Here is a 26,904-nt window from a genome sequence, read left to right as displayed (position 1 = left end):
CATTGAAGATCCATGACTGCTGAACCCATTTTCCTGGAGATGTATCATTTTCAGCTCATTCAAATCATGTGTAGATTGATTAAGTCTTAAAAGATTGTATTGTGTTCACAGTGGTGTCAAGAGATCCAGAGTAATTGTGTCAATGATGGGCCAGTAGTTCACATAGTTGACAAAAGTTAATTCATGACATAAAGGAATGAATGATCCTAATGCATATAGAATTACAGAGTACTATATATATATACATATATATACAGTATATCACCAATTATATTCAATATCTATCATGTATCAGTCATTTATCACAAGTATTGAATCTAAGATCAAACTGACTAATTTGACCAGACTATGATAAACTAGAAGAACAGGTTTATCAGTTTTTCATTACCTCTATATTAGCTATTACAATTAAAATCTACTTCTTTCTCAGTTCCTCTGTGTATTTTTTAGCCCACTGATAAATTCAAATGATGACAATGATAAATAGGTACATCACAAGTATTTGCATGACAGAGCATCTTGATAAGAGTTGTAAAGAAAACAATCAAAGTGGGACCTCACAAATCGATTTACCGTCCTTGAAGTGCAGTGCAGAAATGACAACTGAACCTTCTTTATTCATCTGGGCTTGTGGAGTGTTACAGGAGCCACCGAAACAGCCTTCACATTGTAGTTCAGCAACAGCCCAAGGGACTTTCACTACTTTTATTAATGGCCCTGTGAATCAAGTCCACAACCACACGATGAAGGAGCAGCGCTCCAAAAGCTAGTGCTTCCAAATAAACCTGTTGGACTATAACCTGGTGTTGTGTGATTTTTAACTTTGTACACCCCAGTCCAACACCAGCATTTCCAAATCATGCCTGCTGAATCAGTTCACTCACTCAAAACCAAGCATTGTCTTTAAGGGCGAGCAGATTCTTGGAAATATACAACCCTATTCTATTCGACATAACAGAGGTATATTGCAGAAATGTCTGTTAATGCCTTTTCCAGAAAGTTAGATTTTTGCACATTCTTCCTAAGTCTACTAAATTGGCCATAGTAGCTAGGGATATTCAGGCTAAGTAGATTAACCATGGGAAATGTAGAGTTACAGAGATGGGGTGGGATGCTCTTCAGAGGTTGGTGTGGACTCAATGGGCCAAATTGCCGGTTTCTACGCTGTACAGATTCAATGATTTTTCAATTTAAAATGAGATTAGATTAGATTATTTACAGTATGGAAACAGGTCCTTCGGCCCAACAAGTCCACACCGACCCTCCAAAGAGCAACCTACCCAGACCCATTCCCCTACATTTACCCCTTCACCTAATACTACAGCAATTTAGCATGGCCAGTTCACCTACCCTGAGGATGTACTTTTGACTGAATAATTAAGATCAATATCCTTACATTTTTGATCTGTTTTTCATTACCTTTGAATTAAATAGTTCCACACAGAACAACTATCAGAGATACAGAGTCGAATTTATAAATGACTGAATGTCTGTCCAGTGTAATCTCAAATTGAAATACTGATTGATCAGAGTTCCAGCATCACCACTGAAATTGAATGACTGCTTTCTTAGGAAAAAACACACTCTCAGAAAATAGCAGTGTTATATCCAGGTGGTCTAACAAAAAACGCACCAAACAGAGAACTCATTTAGATTAATGTTTACCATTTGCATATGTAAAACAATTGGATACCCTTGGATCTACTCGGCTTAATGGCCTGAGTAATTTTTCACGTTTGAGCAGATTTGACAGATTGGCAGTATTTTGTTTCTTGTTTGGATACAGGAAGAATTTTATATTATTAATTGGCATCAGGAACAAACATGTCAAACACAAGATAAACTAGATATGAATACATGCTTTCAGGGGCAATCCTGCAGACTGCTGCTGTGGTCCATTTCCATTTAGATAAGTAGTGTTATAAACAATGCCAGTGATTTATTCAGTCATTTCATCTGAAATAGAACGTACACAATATAAATTGTCACCCACATGACTACTGAGTCAAATAATATAACAGGGAGAAATATGCCAAGTAAACATTTTGAAGTGCAACCATACATAATAAAGCAAAAGATATAGCATTTCCATTTTTATTCTGCATTTCATTTCCGACATTGTGTTTATGAGAGGAATTTCAGGAGAGTATTGTCAACATGGAGTAAGTGGCATACTCACAAGAGGAATTCAATAAGGCCTTTCTTGACATTGAGAGTAACTCCCTGCATCTCTTAGGTATCGCTAGTTGGTGAGGCAAGATTCTCACTAGGCAGCGACAATTTGGAAACTAATGGGGACTAAAATTTGTTTACTGCCTCATTAATGCCGCACCTTGCCTCAGAGCTATTCAGCTTTTATTTTACCAACCACACTGAATAAAATCGACATGAAAGAACGTGATATGGAAATCAAAGCTGTACCTGACCAATGCAGCTCAGTAGGCAAAAGTGAGGACTGCAGATGGTGGAGATTAGAGTCGAGAGGTTAGTACTGGAAAAGCACAGCAGGTCAGGCAGCATCTGAGGGATAGGAGAATCAACGTTTCAGGCAAAAGCCCTCTCACTGCCAGTTGTGACCAACCTCTGTCTTCATCAGCATCAAACATCATCTCAGGACATGACTGGTGCCTATGAGCTGCACATCCACCTTGCTGGCATTTGCTATTTGCCATCCTTTCACAACCTTCAAGGCATCTCTCCAGTCCAACAGGAGGCTGTTTTGGAACTGCAGACTTGCACTGCAGACTGCATTAGCAACAACTGAAAGGCTGTAGCAAGAAAGCTTTGCATTTATGGACAGAATAAAACTAGGCTGCATCTCAGTGCTGCTCAGTTGCAGTCTTAGCATGCCTTCACTGAGTCTCCACTTCCATGTCCACAGCATCCCTGCCTTGCCTTGCTTATTTGTCACAACCTCTCTGGTTTGTCAGCAATCTTCAATCAAGGGAGGGGCATTTTGCTGTACAGCGGTGGGCTAGATTAATTTCACATCTGCACCATGTGCCAAGAACTATCATGCCAAACACATTGTGTGTACAAAAAGCAAGCAGCCACGTCTTGCAGTCTTAGATAATTCCTCTTCCCTTGTCCATAGAATTAACAGTCAGTCAGGGGGTCTTGGTGCAGTCATTTAAGAGGAGCTCCCCAATCCAGAGACTTAGCCATAGTCAGGAATAAGGGCAGGTTGATTTTGCCAGGAGGTCCATGCCTCTGCAGTTCGGGGGTCACAGTCAGTCACTAACAACCAGTCAGGGAGTTAAGGATGATGCAGTGGGAAAGGTCACCAGGTATCGGTCAGGGATCTGGATGGGGCTGTCTGATTAGATCATTTAGGGGGCCCCTGCCCGGGATCACGATGTTAAGTTAGTTCACACAAATTAAAGGGAAAAGGGAATGTGGAGAGCATAGGAAAGGAAACTTATGAATCCATTCATAGAGATTGGGAGCTACAGGCCACAGGGACTGACTGTTGACAATTGTGGAAGGGAACAACTGTATTTGGAAGCTGAGAGTACAGTAAAGGACAGATTGGAAGAGGGTCATGCTCTGCACTGTCAGAGTCACATTGACTTCCAGTGGAGGAGAGTGTAGGACCACCCCTGGTATATCCACCTTGTACATTCAGCAGTGGCCAGGGTGTGCAGGTGGGCAGATGTGTGGATGGGAGATGTGAAGCCGATGCAATTTTTGGGAAGGGTAATCAGGAAGTTATGTGAATGTGAAGGGCCTCACTCCCACATCAAAGCGGAGGATGATTGCCACTGGACAACGATTGTTCAGTATAACCTTCCACTCTGCAGGAACATGAAAGTATGCAGTGGGAAAGGAAATGGCTCTGACCCCACTCAGAGTGGGTGTGATAAGTGTCTCAACCCCTCGGTGGGGAGGGGTTTCAGGACCCACTAATGTGAGGCGCTGTGCTCAGACTCATGCACAATCCAGGGAATGGACCAGTGGATCTTTCAACCTCAGCAATCCTAATGCATCAATCCCATGCATAGTGCATGCATCCTTGCCCCAGACACCACCGAGAACCTCATTCATACCAGCAGGTTTGTACTCAGAGGCAAGCGAAAGAGTCGTGAGGTTCCACCATGAGGGACACTAGTGCCAGCAGAACGCAGTCTCGATATAAGTCTTGGATCTCTTGTATTCACATGCCACAGGAGGCTCTCAGTGCACAAAATGATTTATGGTACATCCTGTGTGAACCTGACCTTTTGTATCATGCTGTTGCATTTACATTAGGGCCAACACTGACTCTCAGACATGCAGGAATAGTTTAATGACAATCAATTTGGAACAACTTCATGCTTCATTACATTGCAATGGCATCTATGCCATGAAAATGCTCTCAATAGATTTTGACCTCCCAGGGCATCTCTTGCTGTATCTGGTTCCCAGCTTGGCTGGAAGGAGTAGCACAGTGGATCAGTGGCTAGCACTACTGTCTCACAGAACCAGGAACCCAAGTTCGATTCCATTCTCAGGCGATGTCTGTGTGGAGTTTGTATGTTCTCCCTGTGTCTGCATAGGTTTCCTCCGGGTGCTCTGGTTTCCGCCCACTATCCAAAAATGTGCAGGTTAGGTGAATTGGCCATGGGAAATTGCCCATAGTGTACGGGGATGTGTAGGTTAGGTGCATTAGTCAGGGGTAAATATAGTATAATAGGATAGGGGAATGAGTCTCGGAGGGTCGGTGTGGACTTGTTGGGCCGAAGGGCCTGTTTCCACACTGGGGATTCTATGATACTATGAGCCTGTAGGCCTGGAGGTTTCATTGGGTGACCCTGGGATCTTTGGGTCTTGATGGCCCAATATGCAGAGGTTCAACATGCCTGAGAAAGTGGACCATGCTCAATATGAATGTCCTAGTGTTGGAGCGGGGAGGCAGGCAGAGTGAGGGTGAAGTACCCACTCAATTCTGCCATGGCCAAAGAGGAGACTTCTGAGCATTCTGGTGTGGTTCATTCTCCAGTTGTGTGCCTCCTTGGGAGGAAGGGCACTTGAGTGTGAGCCAGGCTCTCCATCATGCTTTTGGTTTGAGGACAAATAGCTGGACCGATGCTGTATAGATGTGTGCCCCTCTCCAGCAGTGCTCTGAGGGTGCTTGACCTGGTTCTCCATGGCAGCCAGCAGCCTTTCCATGGAGGCAGCCAGACAGTTAGGTGATTCACGGTAACAGCTTCAGGGCAATAAAGGCCATTGCATCTCACATTCCTTTCTGCTGCTGCTGTCCTCCCTGTGTCCATGTGGGTGAAATCCCTGATTGCCAACACCACAGAATCCTCTCATGCCTGAAGTGTTAGTATCTGAATTGAATATGATGGGGGGGGGTGGGGAGGGGTTGCAGTGGTAGTCTTGACAACACTTCCTCTGACACCTCAGTACTCTGGTCCTGAGTGATCAGCAGATGCCTTTTGACAGAACAGCCCATTTCTCAGTTGGTACATTGGGCACCCTGCTGGTACCTGCAAGACCACAGAGAGAGAGAGAGAAGACTTCATGGCCAGAGGTTAGATGTAGTAAGCAATGAATAACACACACAGTGGGGTGACTGGAAGAGTTGCAGTGGAATGAAGAGTGGTGCTAACTCACCCTGTGGTGGGACGTGGATATTTCAACAACACTGCAGCAATAGTTCTGGTCTTTCCCTGAGTGGGTCAGTTTTCTCCTCACTGGGGGTGAGAAGTCTGGTATTGGGCACCCCTCCACCCTGCTGTGAGCCGCCTCCTCCTGCAGAGGGTGAGAGGTGCAACTTGGTAGCATAATTGTAGGTGCTCATGCAGGTGGATATTAGGTGGGGAGGTGTACAGAGGGAGTGAGGAGACAGCACAGGGACCATGCAGTGTTTGTGGGGGGGGAGGGGTGAGAGAAGGTGTCGCAGGCAATTGTGAGAGTGGCAGATTCTTTGTGGGAATTGGGATAGTGTCTGAGAGGAGAGCGTGACACTTGCCCTTGTGGAGCACAGAATGTCATTGACCTTCTTCCTAATGCTGCTGGCTCGTATCCGGGAGACAGCACCAATGCGGGTGGCAGTCTCAAATCAGGCTGCCAAGGTCTGGTCTCATGACCTCCTCTGCCAGTCCTCTGGGAAAAGGATGTTCTTTCCCTATACCATCATGCCCTTGCAGATTTCTGGCCCTTGTCAAAAAGCTTTGGCACCATCATTCCCTTCTCTGTCATCTGACTCTACTTCAGTCACCCCGCAGGACAACTTTGGGATGCCAGTGCTTGACTGGGTGCACAACTGCCTTCCAAAGATGGCATAGGTGCCTGGTGAGTTGTTCCAGGAATGGCACATGATAAGATGGGGTAGAGTTATGCAGGAGGTGTGCCATAGAGGTTGGGTCAGTAGTTAATGAGACATATTTGGTAGCAAACAGTGAGTAATCTCTGTCGGCCTTGCAGAGATCAATATATTCAAACAAATTAGCGCAACATGGACTTAGCTAAAGAAATCGCAAAATGCAATCCTATAATTAGCTATTTCTCAGTTTAATGAGATGATTGCAGCTCTTTTTATTTTTACTTGTACCCCACATCTAATCCTTGATATTTTGGAAATTTTGAATACGTTTCTCACAGTTGACTGCAAACAGTAGCAAGCCAAGACTTGTTGTTATAACATTGCTCCCTACTTCCTCTGTCTAGTGATAGTAAAGCCTGGTGCGCCTTGAAGATAATTGAGGACATGAATTTGAGTGACATTGAATGCATATTCTTGGTGAAAGATCATCAGAGCAAGCCCTGGAAATGATGATTAAGTCTTTCTCCACCAGGCCCACCTCTTTAACCAAACAAGCATAGTGCTTGTAAAAGTAGGCTGTGGTGTGGCAGTAATGTTACTGGATTAGCAATTTGGGCTAATGTTCTGGTATATGGGTTCAAATTCCCACCAGGGTGGATGGTGACACTTAAATTGAATAAAAGTCTGGAGTTAAAAACTTGGTGAATGGTGACCATAGAACTACTGATGATTGTTGCTCTTTCGGCAAGGAAGACTTACTTGGTCTGGCTGACATGTGACTCTCGGCCCACAGGAATGTAGTTAACTCTCAAATGGGGAAGTAGGGATGAGTAATAAATGCTGGCCTAGCCAGTGATGTCCATATCCTATGAATTAAAAATAAATTAAATCAATGTTTGTTAAAAACGTCCTGCGATTTTTACTAGACATCAGGCAGACTCCCACTTCCTCAAGCATTTTTATCCTCCGATGTCAGAAATATTACTCAGATTTTGTTTCTATTGAATATTGGTACGCCCCGAAAACAGAAATTTCATAATATTTACTGTGTAGCATGAGATTTCATCTCACAGCTTTCACAGCAGTAACTAACATGTCAAAATTCAAGCATTTGAAAACAAAAGGAAGCATTACAAACACCACAGAAGTCACGATGCCCGATGAACTGGCGCCAGCAATTTATCTGGCAGCAAATGCACTCTACTATCAGTGTGTTTTAGAAATAAGAAGTATTTGTTCTTAGAAAGAATGGTAAATATACACTTAGAAGAAGGTGGGTAAGGAAACATTGATTATCCAGTGTCATTGGCCAGAAGGGTTCAGATAATTGAATGACGCAGTACAAGTTACACATTTTGTTAGAAAAATGACAAAATGACAAATGACAACAATAATTAGGAGGAAGGATGTCGGACAGCAGCCTCATCAAACAGTTCTTGAACATAATAGTTTTCATCAGGCAATCCCCAGAGAACAGTCTTCATTGAGCAGTCCTCACCAGGTCGAGGGAAGATGGACCAGAAGAAGATGAAGAAGACCCAGGAAGAGTTCTGTAACCGATCAGCTAGAGAGCAGAATGCTGCAACCAGATCAAAATGAGATCAAAACATTTAATGCCCATATCCTGTTTGACCTCTGATATCAGTGAAACATCCCCAACTGACACGCTTTTATACTTTCTTTATCTAAGTAATTAATGTATCTTAACTAAAATGCCATGTCTTAACCAATTTAGTAAACTATCAGAAAATTGCTTCTAAATCATCGGCTGCCTATATTAGGTAATTGAACATCTAAAATAAACAATTCTTTTGCAATGTATTAGCCTGGGTTGAAGTGTTTGGCAACTCCTGGGCTGCTCTGCATTCCTATTGAATTTGCTCAGCAGTAACCCAGCAGCTCTCCACTGATTCTCTTTTACTCCAGAAGTATCGTGAAAATTTAAAGGTTTGCTGATTCCCAGCTTATGTTGTGATTTGACTCTCAGCAACAGAGGGAAAAACCAGTAATGCTTGGAATGAAAATACTGTTCTCACTGCAGTTCCAGTCTGAAATAAAGAAGATGAGCCACATTAGTGTGTGCCATTTGCGATTTTTATCAGTGTTTCCCCGACAGACTATGAATTCTCAAACAAAAATCTTCTACCGTGGTCTTCAGCCACAGTCTTTAACCCTCCTCATTATCTCACACACTCACCCTCCCTAGTGACTGTACTCCAATATCCCCATTATGTTCCAATTTCCTCTGATTCCTTGGTCCAGTTCTCAATCAGGCTCTCATTCTTTCCACACTGTCGTGGGAAATATGGTGTGCAAAGAAAATCAGTATATCTGACACAAGCTGCGTATGGGACATTTTGGGATATCCTGATGTCATATATCCTTCTGCTCCATCCCCATCTCCCTGTAAATATTGAGGCCTAAAGGGAAGATAATGGGAACTGGGAGTGGAACTCGAGGAAGCCGAGTTGGGAATTCATTGCCACGATGTTCAATCCCATCAAACAGCTTGATCAGAAGAGCTAGGCTGACTACCCAGTGCAGTGCTGAAAGAGTGCAGCACAGCCAGAGGTGTTACCTTGCAGAGATGAACAAATGCCCCTATATGACCGTCTAAGTTTCACAAAGATGTTCCATGCAAATCTGTCAGAGAAGAGCTGCAGATTGAAAAGTAGAAGTGGGTTGACGGGCTGAATCACTGACTTCCACTCCCTACACTGGCTTCTAGTTTAGTTGGAGAAACAGCTGCACAGCAAAAGGCAGGCAGCCACAGCTGGAGGAGCTGTAGCTGTACCCTGTGACTTGATACCAATGGGGGAATGCGCCGTGAAGGTACAGGGCTGGAACTTGGCAAAGGAAACTGCAAATTGGGCCAAAATTCAAGATTTACATCATAGTGATCCTTCATTCATAGTATCTCCTAGGTACTCCCACAAGCTCTGACACCCAAGCTGCGATATATCAACGACATCATAACAGCTGCTGGCTGAAACTTCCCCCCTGCTAACTTATTCCCTCCATAGCAGGTGGATTGGCTGCAGGGCTCCTCAAAAGGGTGAGGTTCTGTGTTTTACTTCACACCCCCTTCACTGTTCCTCACAAGTATGAGCACTGTGATTTATATGGTCAATGAGAGGGCAAAACACAGGCTTGAATGCAGAGAACAACTGAACTGGAGACAGTGGAGCTGGCAGAGCAGAAACTGGAGATGTGGGTGCTTTTATCCAAAAACAAAATGGTCAGTTTAGGGAGCCAAATATCCAGAGCCAAACATTTGGAAAGAAGAAAGCTTTCCAAGTTCAAGTATTTGTTGGAGAAATGAAGGTCTGTGTTCAGCAGTTTCCAATGCACCATAACGTTCAGAACAGTTTCTGAGACTGGAAGAGGCTAGTTCTTTACAGGGTGATTAAGATTAAAGGCAAAGAAGACAAGCGATCCACAAAAAGCATTTTCCTCTTTGGAAGAGATGCAAGCTATACTGAAATTCCCAACTGTTAAAAACAATATTGTCACAAACCTTCAGACTAGTGATAGAAAACTGCGGCAGAATCTTTTTTTTTCTGGATTAAGTGTGGAGAAGAACCTAAAATAGGGAAGTTATTTCCATGAAGATCTGTAGTTCAGGGTGTGGTTGAAGTTGTTGGTCGGTTCGCCAAAGTGGTTGATTTTCTTGCAAATGTTTTGTCTCCCCCCTGGGTGACACCTTCAGTGCTGTGTAGCCTCTAGATGAAGCATTGTTGTTGTGATCAGCCCCAAATTTATACAGTTCTGTCTGTTGTGGTGGATGGTCCTGTTTCCGGTTTTGTATTGTTCAACTGGGACAATGTTTCAAAACTGGGACAGGCTAAACAAAGACAAGCTCAGGAATTCCTGGAGGGCTGGTATTCATCTATTGGCATTATAAACAAACACATAGGTTAAACCATTCTGTGTCTGTGCTTGTTGTTAATACCTTTAATACAATCCTGCTGTTTGAGAAGTCCAGGGATTCATTACACTTTAAAATTGGTATTAAAAGTCCAAAATTGAAATACTAGCCCTTGGGAGATCCCACAGCATACTTCCCACCAATCTGAAATGCGACAATTTACTAACTTGCCTCAACTAACCTTGGTCAATCACTTTTGTGACTGACAACTGAATAATATTTCTGATCCTTCACATGCAGCATCGTGGTGTAGCTGGTGGTACTAGATGAAGAAAAATGTTTTTAGATTTACTTTTTCAATTTTAGATATGACTTCTGTTTTGCCTAATGCAACAATTTATTCTTTAATTGATGTACGAGGCAGCAATATATTCTAAATGTTAGTTACCCCTCCGCATACTTAGCAATGCTGAATGTTTGGAACAGGATTGCATTCCTGGAAATAGTGGGAAACAGTGACATTGAAGTAATGGCACTGGACTAGTAATCCAGAACCCTGAGGGTAATATGCTACTGATATTGATTTGTATACCATCAGGACAAATGGTTACATTTGGCTCCAATAAAAATCTGTTATTCTGAGAAAAACTAGCCTAATGGTGATCACAGTCAATTCAGTGATACACATATATTTTAGGGATCCTTACCAGGTCTGGCCTGCAAGTCATTCCAAATCCACAGCAATAACTGTCTCTTAACTGAAGCCTGAACTGTTTGAGATAAACAAAAGTTGCTGGCCTAGCCAATGACCCCAAAACCATGAGTGAAAAATAAAATTAGCAATTAATCTGAATGCATTCAATTCTAGCAGGCAGTTCCAGGAAAGGTTCTGCAGAGCTAGATTACAAGATTATGCTACACTTAATGCAACTACTTTATCCAAAGGTGCCCCAGCAAAGAAACATTCCCTACAGGAATGCTAGAAAAGATACAGAGATAATGTTGCGCATATATGCCAGTTCATTAGATAAAGACAGTGCTGGCAATCTGGCAGAGAGCTAATATTATATCTACATTAAAAAGGGAGCTAGAGTATATCCAGAGAACTGCAGCTAGTCAGTTTCATATGGAAGATAATGAAATTCTTAATAAATGAGAAAACTCAAAAACAACTTAAAACTAAAAATATTGCAATTAGTCATCAATATGGATTTCCAAAGTGAAAACCTTCCTTGGCCAACTTCATTGAATTATTTCAAGAAAAGTAAACAGAAGAGAATGCATAGGTTGTGATGCAGTACCTGTGACCTATCTAGGTTTCCAAAAGGCCTTTGGAAAGGTACCTTGGACTAATGACTAAGGTAAGAACATGCTGAACTAAGAAACATTCATAGCTATCTAATTGCAAGACGGAAAATTAAAAGTAGGAGTAAATGATAATTATTCCAAGTGACAAAATGTAGGCGGTGGGGTCCATAAAGAAGTGTACTGGAACCAATATCATTCACAACTTATATTAATGATTTAAATTCTGGAATCAAGAAGCATAATTTCTAAAACTGTTCTCAATATTAATTTCAGAGGATAGTCAATATAGAAGAATGAATTATGAAAAAAATTGATAAGTTGGTAATTGATGGCATCAAATTGACAAGTGAGTTTAAATACAAATAAATGTGAAACCCTTCATTTAGGTAAGAAAAATAAAGAGGTTACATATTACTTGGAAATTGAAAACCAAAAGGGATAGATGAACAAATAGCTCAGTACATTTAAATATGTAAATCACTAAGTTGCAATGTGGATTAATAAGGACATAAAACACAAACCGAGCATTACAAAATTTTCCTGGAGGGTTAGAATTTTTAAAAATAGAAAAGTTGTGCTAAATGTCTATCACTCCTTGATTAGATCACACTTGGAATACCATGTACATTTCTGGTCCTCATTTCATAAAAAGAATCAAGGAATTGGAAAGGGTAAAAATTCTGATACCAGAACTGTGAGTTTCTACTGACCAGTAATAGATGAAATTGAGGATCTTTGAGTTATGGAAGGTTTTTATTGACAGAACAGAGGTGACACCTGACATATGTGTTTGGGAAATTGTTGTCTATAAAATCAACGATAGGGATAACTGATCACCTCCAAAAATTTCAGTTAAACAGGGAGAGTCAGCATGGATTCATGAAGGATGGGTCATGCCTGACAAACCTCATAGAATTTTTTTGAAGAGATGACAAAGATGGTTGACAGAGGTATTTTACTGAATCTTGTTTATATGGACTTCCAGAAGACTTTTGATAAAGTGGCACACGAGAGAGTGTTAGTTAGGGTGGAAGCCTATGGAATTAAGGACAAATTACTGACATGGATAGGAAATTGTTTGAATGGCGGGAAACATAGAGTTGGAATAATAGAGGGAGCTCAACACAGGATGACACCTGGACTTCAGCAATAAAGTCATGAGGGGACACTAGACAAAATAAGTCTTTATTCTCCAGAATTTAGAAGGTTAAGGCTTCAGCATATTAACAGGGAAAGATAGAGTAGATGAAGATATTTCCACTAGTTGAAGATTCTAGAATCAGGGAACATAGACTAAGATTTATGGCCAGGCCATTCAGGAGACGTATTAGAAGCAGTCTTACATGCAAACAGAAGTGGAGGTTTGTAACTCTCTTCCTCAAATGGCAGTCAATTCTAATTCAATTGTTAAATTTAAATGTGAGGAAGAGGACACAGAGTGGAGGTGAAGGGTTGCTTTTCAGACTGGAGGCCTGTGACCAACTGTGTGCCACAAGGATCAGTGCTGGGTGTACTGCTTTTTAAAATTTATATAAATGATACAGATGTGAATATAGGAGGTGTGGTTAATAAGTTTGCAGATGACACCAAAATTAGAGGTGTATTGGACAGCGAAGAAGGTTACCTCAGAGTACAAAGGGCTCTTGACCAGATGTGCCAATGGGCTGAGGAGTGGCAGGTGGAGTTTAATTTAAATAAATGTGAGGTGCTGCATTTTGGAAAGGCAAATCAGAGCAGGACGTATAGATTTAGTGGTAAGGTCCCAGGGAGTGGTGCTGAACAAAAAGATCTTGGAGTGCAGGTTCATAGTTCCTTGAAAGTTGACTCACAGGTAGATGGAGTAGTGAAGAAGTCATTTGGTATGCTTGCCTTTATTGGTCAGAGTATTGAGTTTAGGTGTTAAAAGGACATGTTGCGGCTGTAGAGGACAGAGGCGAGGCCACTTTTGAAATACTGTGTGCAATTATGGCCTGCCTCCTGGAAGAAGGATGTTGTGAAACTTGAAAGGGTTCAGAAAAGATTTGCAAGGATGTTATTAGGTTTGAAAGGTTTGAGCTGTAGGGAGAGGTTGAATAGACTGGGGCTATTTTCCCTGGAGCATCGGAGGCTGAGCAGTGACCTTATAGAGGTTTATAAAAGCATAAGGAGCATGGATAGGGTGAGTGGACAAGGTCTTTTCCCTGGAGTGAGAGAATCTAAAACTATATGGCATAGGTTTAAGGTGAGATGGGAAAGATTTAAAGGGAACTAAGGGGCAACGTTTTCACACAGAGGGTGGTGTGTATGGAATGAGCTGCCAGAGGAGGTGGTGGAGGTTGGTACCATTACAACATTTAAAAGGTATCTGATTGGGTACATGAATAGGAATATTTAGAGGGAAATGGGCCAAATGTTGGTAAGTGCGACTAGATTAAAGATGTCTGATCGGGTTGGATGAGTTGGATTGAAGGGTCTGTACATCTCTATGACTCTATGACAGGTTTTTATTAAGCAAAAGTATAAAGGGATATAGGCCCAAGGCAGGCATATGTAGTCAGGCCATAGGTCAGCCATGTTCTTATTTAATGGTAGAAGAGGTTCAAGGGGCGGAATGGCTTACTCCTGTTCCTATGTTCTACTTATGGGGAAGAAGCCATTAATATAAGACAAGCTTCAGATAAATGAAGTAAAGAGTTCAAAATAAACCACTTTACCTCAAGAGTAGTGAGAATATGGAACTCACTAACATAAAGAATGGTTGAGGTGAATGATATTGATGTAATTATAGGGAAGCTAGATAACCACAAGAGAGTGGAGACTTATGCTGATGGGTTTAGTTAAGGATGGATGTGAGAAGGCTTATAAGGCTTACACAACAGCACCTGTTGTGCTGAATGATGTGTCTAGGTGCTGCATATTCTATCCAAATCCCTGTAAACATTAATGTAACTTATCATTAAGGTCTCTTTCTTTCACCTGTCCCTGCCATTCTGGTAACTTCCTCTATTTTACTTGGTCAACCAATATCTGTCACTCTTTTTGTGTCTTCTTTCTTTGACTTGTAAATGTCTCTCTCGCATTTAGTTCCAATGTCACAATGCCTTTTATCTCCATTGTTCTCCATTGGATTAAAGCATTAATTTACCTATAGCTCATCTACCATACCACTATTACATTTTACTTCTTCTTGCCTCGTCGTTCTTTCTCCCTGCCCTCATTACAGCCACCTTTCTCCCTGCCCTTGTTACAGCCATCTTTCTCCCTGCCCCCATTACAGGCATCTTTCTCCCTGCCCTCATCGCAGCCATCTTTCTGCTACCTTTTCCTTCCCTTTCTGATTGTGTGAATGACAGCCAGAGGGCCAGAACCTAACATGAAATGGGAAAGAGACATGGAACCTTCGATATAAAGCATGAAACAAGGACCAAAATGCCTAAAAATGGGAAGCAAAATGGTGATTAAAGAAATTTGCAAATGATTTATTTCCATGATTTGACTTTTTATGTATTTTTTATAGCACATTGAAGTATTGCTTGATTGATTACTTTTGCTAAATCTAATGTTCAAACTGATGTTCAGACTTAGAGTCCATTCACCTATTAAATCCTTGTGCTATAAATTCAACATTTTACTGTATACATTAGCTACTATGTTTTCCACCAGGTGAACAATTTACAATTAAGCCAAAATGTTTAATCAATAACTTAATTTCTGGCATTGTACTAAATATACAAGAGTGATAATCTTGCATCTTGTAACATGATGGTTTGCATGGAGGTGGTGGTGCTAACCATTTCTTGCTGTGTCTCAGGGGCCCCAGTCTGGCATGGCCAACTGCTGAAGAAGGTAGTGGGCTGAAAAGGTGCACAATTTTCTGGCCTCTGTTTTCTCTGGCTCTACAGCTGAGCCGTATGTACAGTTCTGCTCATGTCTTCCAATGCTCATTCTAACACTTCACCTCCAGACATCACAGATAGCAGCAACAACCAGTCCATCATCCTTTTATCTGGCTTGCTTGTACCAATGGTATGGACTCCCAGTAGGTCAAAAGCTAAATCAGTACTCAGTATATGGTGGCCAAAGTACCATAAAGAAACTCTTGTGGTGTCTAACCATCATCCATCAGGTGAATGAGACTGCGCCAGCACACACACTGTTGGATTGAGAATATACAGTACTAAAGACTGACTTTCTCCTCCAAATCTCAACTACATTGGAGTCTAGGGAATTTCCCCATCTCAGAGTCTATCCAACAGTACATGTCTGCCCCCCTGCCAAATCCAGCTGCTCGGATCAGGCAGGGGGATGCTAGAGTCAAGAGACATGAGCTCTTGACAATTGAGATCTATGCCATCAGTCTGCTGTTCAACCTTCGATCCACTGTCAGTATTGGAATGTCAATCACATTTGCTTTGGAAACATTGTACATTGCTACACATCTCCAACAAATGACTTACTTTGGAAAATGAATATAATATTGTTGTAGAATGTTCTGTGGAGAAAACAAAGAAAAAGAATATAGTATTGTCACTTTTAGCAAATGATGCATGTTCTTCTTCTGAGAACCCACAACCAAGTCTCTTATCTTATTTGCAATGATTTCATCTCTATAGCAACTATGCAACACTATAAACAAGCTGTTCTGCCAGATTCTAGGACATCAATTGATGTTCAGTAAATCAGTCTTGTTTAAAAACTTCTTATCATGTTGACATTTTGTCAATAAGCTTGAATAATGATTTGAATATTGTTATGTTATGCCCTCCTGTGCCCTGCGTATATTATTCATATTTTATGTTCAGGAAACAAGACTATCAATAAATGGTTCTATAGTTTACATTCTCACAGCTCCATCTCATATGTTCTACTAACTAAATGTCACACTGCTTTTTAAATGTTAGTAACTGAAGACTACTTGTCTGACAATCTCTCCTTTGTTCATTTTGACAGGGAAGTAATTTGAAACCTTTACATAATAATTACTGCGTGGATTACAAACTTATCTGATTGGGTTTTCGGTATGAATTGTATCTCAGTCAACCAAGATAATGATAAGAGCTTTGATGCCTAAAATGGACAGACTGAATTTGTTATTCTGAATCTGAATAATCAGATGGAAATGTAGTGCCCTCTTAAACAGAAATAAATTTGTCCATTAACATTTTTTTGTCAGAAAAACGATGCATGCTTTAACTGCAATCTGTTATACCTAGTAAATGTTCGCTTCTGGTCTTGCCACTGTAGAAATTCATATCACTGTTCCTCTGAAAGCTCTGATTAGCAGGAAACCCCTTTCCAAATTATTTCAAAATTTAATCAGACACTCAGTATCTTTTTTCCCTTTAAATTCAATTTAATGTGAGAGAAAAGACAATTTTGCTTTACCCTTATTTGTAGTTAGAAACCCTCAAGGCTTGAAATTCAATCATGAGGCTTATTACCTCTTTCCAGAGTGAATAACATACAGTCTGCTTATTCCTGCATGAAATCACACCATCCTAATACCCCTTCACCTGGCTGCAGTCTTTTTGTATCCAGATGATTCACCACACATTGATCTCTCCACACTACCGCCTCCTAGTTACATCCTGCAAACACACACATGGTTATGGTGCAATAGAGGATTCTGATTTGGTGCTAACCTGATGTTTCACAGTCAACTAGCAGATGCGAGTTCAGGATTCTTAATTCGCACCATGCAGGATCTCTGCTCACACTTATTCATCATTCTTCAAAGGTCTGACCTGTTGCTACAAAATAGGCACTGCCCTAACATTGTGGTAAAAACAATGACTGCAGATGCTAGAAACCAGATTCTGGATTAGTGGTGCTGGAAGAGCACAGCAGTTCAGGCAGCATCCAAGGAGCAGCGAAATCAACATTTCGGGCAAAAGCCCTTCATCAGGAATAAAGGCAGAGAGCCTGAAGCGTGGAGAGATAAGCTAGAGGAGGGGGGGGGAGAGAGTGGCATAGAGTACAATAGGTCAGTGGGGAAGGAGATGAAGGTGATAGGTCAGGGAGGAGAGGGTGGAGTGGATAGGTGGAAAAGGAGCTAGGCAGGTCGGACAAGTCCGGACAGGTCAAGGGGACAGTGCGGGCTGGAAGTTTGAATGAGGTGGGGGAAGGGGAAATGAGGAAGCTGTTGAAGTCCACATTGATGCCCTGGGGTTGAAGTGTTCCGAGGCGGAAGATGAGGCGTTCTTCCTCCAGGCGTCTGGTGGTGAGGGAGTGGTGGTGAAGGAGGCCCAGGATCTCCATGTCCTCGGCAGAGTGGGAGGGGGAGTTGAAATGTTGTGCCACGGGGCGGTGTGGCCCTAACATTCCTTAAATGTTCAGATATTCAGATTGAAAGATATTTTTGAGGACCTTTTTTAAGTTATAAAGTGTCTGGAAGCACACTGGAGTGTTTCTAGAGGTACTGTTTGCTGAACTCCTGGATGTGTTTCAGCATGATATTAAATGCTCACTTCCAAGGTAGATCTCCAGTAAGTGTCCTGTCCACACAAAGCTTACAACAGCTAAGGGAAGCTGCAGTGGCAGTGTAACTGAGTCTGCTGATGCCAGGGAGATAGAGCATAGGCTGCAAAAACAACAACACATGCATGTCATTACCTGGTAAACTGAAGTCAGACCTCTCCATGCCCTTTGACAGTGACAGGAGGTTGTCCAGTTGGTCAGACAATGCATGCGGCATCTCATTGAGTATGCCTATCAGCCTTCTCCATCATGATGCCTCGCTGAGTTTCTCATTTGTGCCCTTTACAGCAAACATGTCCTTGACCTCAGCCACACTTAGTTAGGAAGCAAACTTCCTTAATATCCCTGACTTTGCTGCAGGCCCTTTGTGTCTGGATGACTTACAATGTACTGATCTGGCCACTGTACTGATTTGACAGAGATTGTCCTACTTATATGCTGTAGCAATATCCAAATTGGTGACTGTGATTGTCAGATTTATTCATCTTTGTTGTCTTGGGTAGAGACAAATTAACCACCACCCCTTGACATTCAACGGTGTTGCCATTAGTATCCTGGGGGTTACCATTGACCAGAAATTCAACTGGACTCCCCATATAAACGCAATGATTATAAGAGCATGTCAGAGGCTAGGAATACTATAGTGAGTCCATATTATAGAAGAGGAAGTGCTGGATGTCTTGAAATGGATAAAGGTGGATAAATCCACAGGACCTGATCAGGTGTACCCTAGAACTCTGTGGGAAGCTACAGAAGTGATTACTGGGTCTTTTGCTGAGATATTTGTATCATCAATAGTCACAGGTGAGGTGCCGGAAGACTGGAGGTTGGCTACTATTTAAAGTCACTATTAGTGACACTGTTTAAGCAGGATGGTAAGGGCAAGCCAGGGATCTGTACCAGTGAGCCTGACCTCGGTGGTGGGCAAGTTGTTGGAGGGAATCCTGAGAGACAGGATGTACTTGTATTTGGAAAGGCAAGGACTGATTAGAGATAGTCAACATGGCTTTGTGCATGGGAAATCATGTCTCACAAACTTGATTGAGTTTTTTGATGAAGTAACAAAGAAGATTGATGAGGTCAGAGCAGTAGATGTGATCTATATGGACTTCAGTAAGGCATTCGACAAGGTTCCCCATGGGAGACTGATTAGCAAGGTTAGATCTCATGGAATACAAGGAGAACTAGTCATTTGGATACAGAACTGGCTCAAAAGTAGAAGACAGAGGGTGGTGGTGGAGGTTTGTTTTTCAGACTGGAGGCCTGTGACTGGTCGAGTACCACAAGGATCGGTGCTGGGTCCACTAGTTTTTGTCATTTATATAAATGATTTGGATGTGAATATAGGAGGTATAGTTAGTAACTTTGCAGATGACACCAAAATTGGAGGTGTAATGGACAGCGAAGAAGGTAACCTCAGGTTATAACGGGATCTTGATCAGATGGGCCGATGGGCTGAGAAGTGGCAGATGGAGTTTAATTTAGATAAATACGAGGTGCTGCATTATCGGAAAGTGAATTTTAGCAGGACTTATACACACAATGGTAAGATCCTCAGGAGTGTTGCTGAACAAAGACACATTGAAGTGCAGGTTCATAGCTCCTTGAAATTGGAGTCGCAGGTAGATAGGATAGTGAAGAAGGCGTTTAGTAAGCTTTCCTTTATTGGTCAGAGTATTGAGTACAGGAGTTGGGAGGTCATATTGCAGCTGTACAGGACATTGGTTAGGCCACTGTTGGAATATTGCGTGCAATTATGGTCTCCGTCCTATCGGAAAGATGTTGTGAAACTTGAAAGGGTTCAGAAAAGATTTACAAGGATGTTGCCTGGGTTGGAGGATTTGAGCCAAAGGGAGAGGCTGAATAGGCTGGGGCTGTTTTCCCTGGAGTGTCGGAGGCTGAGGGCTGTCTTTATAGAGATTTACAAAATCATGAGGGGCATGGATAAGGTAAATAGGCAAAGTCTTTTCCCTGGGGTCGGGGAGTCCCGAACTAGAGGGCATAGGTTTAGGGTGAGAGGTGAAAGATATAAAAGAGACGTATGGGGCAACTTTTTCACACAGAGTGTGGTACATGTTTGGAATGAGCTGCCATAGGAAATGGTGGAGGTTGGTATAATCGCAACATTTAAAAGGCATTTGGATGGATATATGAATAGAAAGGGTTTGGAGGGATATGGGCTGGGTGCTGGCTGGTGGGACTAGATTGGGTTGGGATATTTGGTCAGCATGGATGGGTTGGGCCGAAGCGTCTGTTTCCATGCTGTACATCTCTATGAATCTATGAGTTACTCATCTCCTGGCTCTCCAAAGCCTGTCCCCCATCTACAAGGCAGAAGACAGGAGTACAATGGAATACTCCCCACATGCTTGGATGGGTGCAACCCCAACTACACTCAAAAGGTTGACACCATCCAGGACAAAGCAGCCACTTGATTGGCACCACATCTACAAGCATTCACTCTCTCTGCCACCAATGCTCAGTAGCAGCAGTGTGTACTGTCCACAAGATGCACTGCAGGAATTCACCAAAGACCCTTCGACAGCACCTTGCAAACCCAAGACCAATTCCATCTTTAAGGGCAGCAGTACCTGGAATACCATCAACTGCAGGTTCCCCTTCAAGCTACTCATCATTATGACTTGAAAATATATCACCGTTCTCTCACTGTCAATTGTTCAAAATCTTGGAATTCCCTCCCTAATGGCATTGTGGGTGAACCTAACACACATGGAATGTGCCGTTTCAAGAAAGCGGCTCACCACCATCTTCTCAAGAGCAACTAGGGACAGGCAATAGATGCTGGCCAGCTAACGATGTCTAGGACCCATACGTGAATAAAAAAAATGTCTAGGACCTATGAGTCGGTCAGATCTATGAAGGCTTCTTTTAAAAAATAGCTCATCATTTTGAAACAGAAAGAATGTGACTGAGGACCCCTGTTGTTTAATGAAAAGATGTTTATACTTTTGAGCTTATGACAGGCAGTGTAAACACATCAATGCCATTAGCTTTGTTTTTAGTGCAGTTCAGAAAACATCAGGATTGCGTTCAGAAGCAAGGTGTAGTTTCTTTTACAGCAGGATCAGTTTAGGGGATCCAAGGTCAAGTATCTAGTTTGTCCAACTTTTAAACCAAGAGACTTTGGACACAAATTCGTGTCCTATTGGACTTGAGAGTGACGTGACTTGTATCAACACTCTCACAGAACTTCAGTCATCTCTTATTCTGCATGAGGTGCCATCTTTCTTTGTAGATTACACACCAATCCTGTAATAATTGTCACATTGACTTAGTGCAAAAATTATATCGCCACACTTGAGGCGTCTACTTTCCCAAGGACTCTTTGTACTCCAATAATCCCCCATCATTATTGCCCAATCCACCTGATTAAGGTTGACTTGGGCTAAGCATTTAGTGAGCTTCAGCCACCACCTCCTCACTCTTACTTACATACCAGGAATCCTAATTTAAGTCTTTAAAATTATGAAGGGGTTTGCTAGGATGAGGATATAGAAGATGTTTATATGCACAGGCAGTGCAAATCTATGGGCCATAAATATAACACAGTCCCAAATTAACCTTATCAAGATTAATTCATTAGAACATGGATCTTGTCACCACATAGAGTGGTTGAAGTCAGTTTAAGGGGAAGCTAGACAAATAGATGAGGAAGAAAACACTAGATGAATACATTAATATGTTTAGAAGTATTAACATGCATCAAAGTTCCTGTCGATCAGAAATACTGCTACTAATCAGTTGAGCCAGATGGCATTGACCAATACAATAAGTTCAATGCAATTCTATGTAATGGGGATGGGTCTCGTTTCTCAGGGAGGGAGATGAGAACTGGAAAAGGCCCAGAAATAAGGAGGCCATAAATAAGCCGATTAGTAATGGAAATAAGGTTTGGAAAGCATGGAGATAAGGCGATCACTGGTCAATTGTAAGATTCTGAAGGTGCCATTTAAAGCTTGAGGGGAACAATGCAAACCTTTTTCTCGACATTAAGATTCCGATTTATTTTCATTCTCACTGTATTTTCCCAACTTTCTTGCCATTGCTCACACACCAAGGACTGGGGAATTGTACCAAATGAGGAGTAACTGTAAGGATTGGGGTATTGTAAAACACACTGAGGGGTACATTGAGAAGAACATCAAGAAAAAATGTTTTTTGTAAATAATTTGTGCCTTACAGAAGAAAATACTTCACTCTATATTCATGCATGTGCTCCAATGCCTAACTATAATTATAATCTGTACAACCAACCCAAGCTGAATTGAAACATGAAAATGTAAAGTTTTTTTTCTGTTCAAATGCCAAGTATATATACAGTAAATGAATATTTGGAACAAAACCACATTGTGGTTGAAGTTATAGCACAGTTTATCAAACACAATGGATTACAATGTTGTTTGCACTTTGTTTAGTCACGATATCTGCTTTCCACTGATCAATTTAATATGCAGACGCTTCCAACCTTTCTTCTCAACTATATATAATGTCAATGGGGGCTGTCGGGGCACAATAATAATTTTCCCTATCTCTGTGCCAGGAGGCCTGCGTTCAAGTCCCAGCTTGCTCCAGAGGTGTGTCATAACACATCTGAACAGGCTAACTAAAAATATCACCAGTCTGTGAGCTAGTGTTTGTTAAAATAGAGTGGCACAATTCATCTTAAATGATGCCCCCAGCTTCTCAGTTTCCGTACACTGCCTTGACCTGAAAAGGAAGAGAATGACGACAAGATTTAAGTAAACAGAGAGAGATAAATGGATGCTGGAAGCCACTGGGTTTAGTCAAGTGTTATGAGTGAGGGTGAGATTTCAGTGTGAAGTGATGATGAGGAGGAATAACTAACCTGGGGTGAATAAAAAATAACTTAATACAACTATTTTCTTTATAAATGTCAAAATGTTCAAAGTGAAGATTAGGAGCCAAACATAAAGTTTATGAGCTGAACTGAACCTGTCCTTAAACTTTACCACTAACCACATGTTGAAATGACCCATCCCCATTACATAGAATTGCATTGAACTTATTGTATTGGTCAATGCCATCTGGCTCAACTGATTAGTAGCAGTATTTCTGATCGACAGGAACTTTGATGCATGTTAATACTTCTAAACATATTAATGTATTCATCTAGTGTTTTCTTCCTCATCTATTTGTCTAGCTTCCCCTTAAACTGACTTCAACCACTCTATGTGGTGACAAGATCCATGTTCTAATGAATTAATCTTGATGAGGTTAATTTGGAACTGTGTTATATTTATGGCCCATAGATTTGCACTGCCTGTGCATATAAACATTTTCTATATCCTCATCCTAGCAAACCCCTTCATAATTTTAAAGACTTAAATTAGATCACCTTTCAGCTTTCTCTTTATTAGAGCAAATAATCCAGACCGAATCAATTTTCTTTTGACAGCAGTAATTTTTTAAGTTTTGCTATTTATATAAATCTTTATTTTCTTCAGTGCCTTTATATTGAAATATGGAGATATGTCTTGAAACTTAAAATATGTTAAATCAAGGTTATACATGAGATTAATATAATTTTCTTGTTTTGTGATTCTATTCATATGGAAATGAACCACAGTGGTTTGAAAATCAGAATGGCAGAGAATTATTTAACAGTAATAGATTGGACTGGGACCTAGGAGTCCTTGTCCAGCAGTCACTGAAAACAAGATATATTGGCCTTTATTTTGCCTTTGACATAACCATTTTGTGGGTTTATTAATAAACTCATAGATTTTTACAGCACAAAAAATGGCTCTTTTAGCCATCATATCCATATTTGTTGTTAAGCACCTATCTACTTTATTCCAATTTTCCAGTATTTGACCAGTAGCATTGTGTGCTGGGACACTTGAGGTAATCATCTAAGTACTCCTAAATGTTGTGATGGTTCTTTCCTCGACCATCCTTTCAGGCACTGACTTCCAGATACCTACAATCCTCTTCCTTAAATCCCCCTCCAAACCTCCTACCTTAAATCTGTGTCCCCTCCTTATTGAGTCCTCTGCCTAGTGAAAAGTCTTATTTATCCAAGCCCTCAGTATTCTCTACTCTGAATAAACATCCTCAGTCTATTTTGTCTGTCTTCATAGTTGAAATGCTCAAGACTAGAAAATATTCTGGTGAATATCCTCTGCATTTTTCTGGTGCAATCTTCCTATGGTGTGGTGACCAGAATTGCAACAGTACTCCAGTTGTGACCCACCTAATGTCTTATGCACCTCCATCATAACATCTTTGCTCCTTAATCAATGCCTCAACTAATAAAGGTAAGTTCCCTCAAAGCTTTTTCACTATCTTATCAATCTGTCTTTCTACCTTCAAGGTCACTCTGGTCCTCTGCACTTCCTCTGGTTTTGCACTCATTGTGAACCCTAACTCTAATCCTTGTTGGTCTTCCAAAAATGCATTACCTCACACTCTCCAGGATATGTTCCACTTGCCACAGTTCAGCATATCTATATCATCCTGTAGTCTAAGGCTTTCTTCTTCACTATTTATCACACCACCAGTTTTCATGTCATCTGCAGGCAGACTGGTCAAACTTCCCATATTTGTGTCTTGATCACTAATATACACAAACAGCAAGCGACCAAGCACCAAATCCTGTGGTACCTCACTGGACCCAGGCTTCCAGTGACAAGTACACCCTTCATCAATAAGCCTCCACTTCCTGCCACTAAGCCAATTTTATATTCAATTTTCATGGGCTCTTACCTTCTTGACCAGTTTCCATGTGAGGTCAATGATGATATCCATTATACTAGCCTCATCAACAGATCTAGTCAGGTCCTTGGAATATTCAATCAAATCTTTTAGATGTGATCTCCCTCAACAAAGCCTTACTGACTTTCCTTGATTGATCCTTGTCTCTTCAAGTGGAGATTAATTTTGTCCCTCAGACTTTTTTCCAATAGCTTTCCTTCCACTAATGTTAGATTCGCTGACCTATCGTTGACTGGTTTATTCCTTAAATAATAGCGCCACTGTTTGTTATAACCATCTTTAGTGCTAATTGTAGTTTACATTTTGTAACATGCAAACATTAAGAAATTGTGATTCCAAATCTCAAGTCCAAGTTGAGGTGAGCAGCAATAGTGTTTCGGAAATACCACTTGTTGTCTTTGATCTGTTTGAGTAAACAGCTTTAACAGTTATGGTCATGTTTTCACTTTGTGGTCAGTGTGCTATTCATTCTATCAATTTCTCTGGACTGCAGAAGATCTGATGTTCAGGGACTCAGAGGATTTGGGGAGCAGGCAGGAAGATTGAAACTCAAGGTCATCCACGATCATATAAAGTGATGGAGCAGGCTTGCTGGCCTTATCCCTGCTCATATTTCTTGTTTCTTTGTCAGTATCCTTCTCACTGTTGACTCCAGAGGCCCAATATCCACCTGGGGCTCAGCACTGGCCTGGCTTCAAGGCAGTTTCTGACTGACAGTGGCCTTGGCTGTCACAGTCATTGTCAACTCTCTGTGTATGTTGGTGATGTGGTCTCACCAGGTTGTGATCGTGAATGTACTTAGAAGATCGTTTCCACTGACATGACAGTACCTGTGCTGCTAGAGGGTGTGGAGGAATAATGTGAAGCCACAGACTCCTCAGAGCTAGATGACTGTCTCCCAGTCTTCTGATGCCTTCTGGCCTTGGGTTCAACCTGACCTGCATGAAAGAACATAAACATGTAAACACCAGTGCATCTGTGCTTCAGTGATACTGCTCTCTTTCCTTAATCTCTGGGTTCAAGTTCAAGCACATGACTTGAACAGAAAAAAAGGTTGAAATTAGTGCGTGACTGATAAAATGCTACACTGCCAGACTTACAGTCTTTTGGATGATATTTTAAATGAAGGCCACTGCTTGACTTTATGATGGTTATATGCATGGTCTAAGCCACTATTTCAAGGACAGCTAACTCTGACCTCCTGCTCAATATGTATCTTGCAGTTTACATCACAATGAAAGGTAATCCATATTGCTGTTTATGGGAGATTGCTGTCCTTCATTGAGCTGCCGGGTTTCTTACTTTACACCAGTGACACCAGTTCTAAAGCACTGGCTGTGAAGTGCCTTGAGTACAGTGGTTGCAAATATCATGACAGGCAAATAAATATTTTTGCAAGTGTTACCCCAGTTTCTGGGAGGGGGAGGGGAAAGAAAACAGGGAACCATAGTCTTGTTAGCCTGACATCAGTAGTAGGCACAATATTAGATTCTTAAGTAAAGGATATGATTACTGGACATTTTAAAAATAATGTCTGTGTAACTAACCACCTAGCAATTTAATTAGACAGCCAACATGATGGATCTTTATGAGGATACCACTAGCAGAACGGATAAGGAAGTCTCAGTGGCATAATTGGATTTTCAGAAGGCTTTGATAAAGTCCAACAAAGGATGTTACTCAACAAAATTAAACCACAGGAATTGGGAGTAATATGCGATCATGAGTTGAGGATTGGTTAACTGGAAGAAATCAGAAAGTTGGAAAAAATGGATCATTCTCAGATTGGCAGGCATTAGCAGCTGGGTACGTCAAAGATCACTCCATGGTATCCAGCTTCTCACAATCCCTTTCAATGATTTGGATGTGGGGGCCAACTGTTATATTTCCAGGTTTGAGGATGACTCAAAACCTGGTAGGAATTGAAGTTATGAAGGGCATACAATGAATCTTCAGGGATTTTATATTGAATAAGTGGGCAAGAGTTTGGCAGATAAAATATAATGTGGATAAGTATGAGGTTATTCACTAGGGTAGGAGGAATCAAGGTGCAAAGTATGTCGTATATCTTCAATTGTCAGAGATTGGGAAGTGCTTACATCCAAAGGGATCTTGACATCCTTGTTTGTAAGTCATTAAAGCTAGCATTCAAGTGCTGTATGTAATTCAGAAGTCAAATTCCAGATTAGTCTTTATTACAAAAAGATTTGTGAACACAAACAATTGTACTGAGCACTGATGAGATTGCACTTTGGCTATTTATTTT

At 41.3% G+C, this 26,904-nt stretch overlaps 1 long non-coding RNA gene across 2 annotated transcripts; it reads right to left on the bottom strand.

Annotated features, from left to right (window-relative positions):
- Positions 1-1,623: 1,623 nt before the first annotated feature.
- Positions 1,624-25,665, bottom strand: LOC122555723. 2 transcript variants are annotated; one of them, XR_006313347.1, is made up of 4 exons: positions 24,630-25,665; positions 15,863-15,897; positions 7,010-7,116; positions 1,624-1,956 (listed from the first exon to the last, which is right to left on the bottom strand). It is a non-coding gene; the product is annotated as an uncharacterized LOC122555723 (long non-coding RNA). The 2 variants fall into 2 exon arrangements; XR_006313348.1 differs by lacking the exon at positions 15,863-15,897.
- Between the last annotated feature and the right edge of the window lie 1,239 nt (positions 25,666-26,904).

This window comes from Chiloscyllium plagiosum, chromosome 1 (genome assembly GCF_004010195.1).
Source record: "Chiloscyllium plagiosum isolate BGI_BamShark_2017 chromosome 1, ASM401019v2, whole genome shotgun sequence".
In the NCBI taxonomy this organism is placed as follows: Eukaryota; Metazoa; Chordata; class Chondrichthyes; order Orectolobiformes; family Hemiscylliidae; genus Chiloscyllium; species Chiloscyllium plagiosum.
This window is presented reverse-complemented; position numbering and strand designations above follow the sequence as displayed.